The sequence below is a fragment of the Macrobrachium nipponense genome, chromosome 43 (assembly GCF_015104395.2).
Source record: "Macrobrachium nipponense isolate FS-2020 chromosome 43, ASM1510439v2, whole genome shotgun sequence".
Taxonomy (NCBI): domain Eukaryota; kingdom Metazoa; phylum Arthropoda; class Malacostraca; order Decapoda; family Palaemonidae; genus Macrobrachium; species Macrobrachium nipponense.
In genome coordinates, this window is record NC_061104.1 from 24775181 (window position 1) to 24777680 (window position 2500).

The 2500-nt window shown below is 28.8% G+C and overlaps 1 protein-coding gene across 1 annotated transcript in view; it reads left to right on the forward strand.

Annotated features, from left to right (window-relative positions):
• Positions 1-2500, forward strand: part of LOC135213586 (peptidyl-prolyl cis-trans isomerase-like) — a 106995-nt gene that overhangs the window by 89392 nt on the left and 15103 nt on the right. The gene's annotated exons all lie outside the window — the stretch shown is intronic.

Here is a 2500-nt window from a genome sequence, read left to right on the forward strand (position 1 = left end):
TTCATATTTTCACTTTCTTTTAGATTTTCTTTTCAAATATTTCTCTTGATTTTCTCTATTGTTCACCTTTTCATTTTCTTTTAGATTTTCATCCTACGCCCGAAATAACGGAGTCAAAAGGATTTATCTTATTGAGAAATATTCAATTCAGCTGCAGCATTACCATTATCTCTTAAGGGTTGGAGTTCTAGAGATTTAATTGAAGAAGAAGAAGTCTCTAATCAAGGGAAATTGCGAGTGCCTCTTCTACTCAAATATTCCTGTCTTTCATTTTCAAGGTGATGTGCGCGAGCTCTTTTCACATATATTGTAACGTTCATCCACTGCGGTTTATCTACGGTTACACTAATATTATAATTAGCATATCAGAGGGATGCTAAAGTAACTTTTGTTCATACTATTTCAACTGGCTTTCGTCTAAATTTTCAGGGCTTTCATAATTTTCATGAGTGTTATAATGGAATCGTTACACACAAAATACTGCACAATATTTCCGTAATAGTTACAACGAAATTACTCTGGAAAAAACACAGCACTCGCACGTCAGAGCAGAGACTGGAAAAGAGATATTACAATCTTTCCGGAATTGCCCGTCGGCCTGCAGTAACGGCCCCATTCGCAAAAATCACTGTTATGACGGTGCCTCGCCGAATGGCCAGAAATCTGGGTCGTCCAATATATTGATGGATAGAATTCGCCGCCCCCGTCCTCTTGGCTGTATACCAGCTGATGCGGGGCACCTGGTGCCTGGAATGGAGGAGTTTTCGTTCGTGAGAAAATGAGTTTCACCTCTAATTAGTAGCTTACTCTAGATCATTTATTTATTATTATTATTATTATTATTATTATTATTATTATTATTATTATATCATCATCATCATCATCATCATCATTATTATTATTATTATTATTATATATTATTATATTATTATTATTATTATTATTATTATTATTATTATTATTATTATTATTATTATTATTATTACTTAGATCTATTTGTGATTATTGTAATTCAAATAAAATTATTATTATTATCATTATTATTTTATTGTATTATTTATTATTATTTCTATTATTATTATTATTATTAATATTATTATGATATTATACTAGATCCATTTGTGATTATTGTAATTCAAATAAAATCTATTATTATCTCATTATTATTATTATTAATTATTATTATTAGGACTAGTATATTATTATTATTAGATTATTATTATTGACTCAATTATATTATTAGTAGTATATGGGAAGTCCTAACCAAAATAATTTGTTATGCAATCTTGCTTCACTTTTGGGGAAAATATTTCTTAGCATTTTCGAAGTAATTGAATAGCAATTGTCTCAAACTGATGATATGATAACTTAATCACTAAGTAATTATTATTATTTATTGTTCACATGAGTCTGAGAATAAAACTGTCAATGCAGAACCGTTCATTATGTAATAAAATAACTTCAAAACTAGTAAAACTGCCTTCTCAAATGAACCGGATTTAATTACCATCAATTGCCAATACTTTCTCCAAAGTTACAAAGCAATAAAAGTAATGTAATTGCTCTCCTTTTAGATATTAGAACTATTATTTTCTTTGCTCCCAACGGTAATTCCTACCTCGTACAGCAGTAATTGGATTTAATTACCATCAGTTACCAGAATTGTTTCCTAAACAAAAAAGCAATATTAGTTTTTTCATGAATTCATCCATATCAACAATAAGAATTATTTCCTGTTTTCTTTAATATTTGTGTTGCAAATAACAGGAATTTTTTATCTGATTACCTTCGGTTTTATATATACATATATATATATATATATATACTATATATATATATATATATATATATATATATATATATTATATATATATATATAGTATTCTTTAACCATTTGCAATACTTTTATAACTTCATACTACTCGACTTCAGTTATTTACTCTTTCGTTTTCAAAATAAAAAAATTTCCATTTGTTTACTTGAGATTCAGGTATCTGTTTGAACGACATTAATGGCGGGATTTCTCTATCGAAACGGGTTCTAGCAAATATGCTCTGTTTGTCCCAGGTTCCAAATATACCCATCTCGATACTTCTCCATATCCTTTTTGAGTTTGTTTGTAGTAGAGCTCTCTCTCTCTCTCTCTCTCTCTCTCTCTCTCTCTCTCTCAACCTTGAGCCATAACCTCCCTGTCACGCAAAATTCTTTGCATTGTCTGTCACTGTAATTACGTTCCATTATTCCTTCATCTAAACGTTTCTTATTTGCAATTAATGCTTCATTAAAAAATATTAAAATTGTTTAGAATCCTTAGGTAGCATATCTTCACAAACAGAATTCAAATTATGTACCATTATTCCCTTACTGAAAGAAATTAAATAATTTGTATTTTTCACTCATTCTTTAAATGATTAAAACTTGAAGTCCAGTTATTTCCTGTAACAAACGTGTGTCACTATTCCCACTTATCATTGAGATTCATTCGAAAAAAAAAAACAAA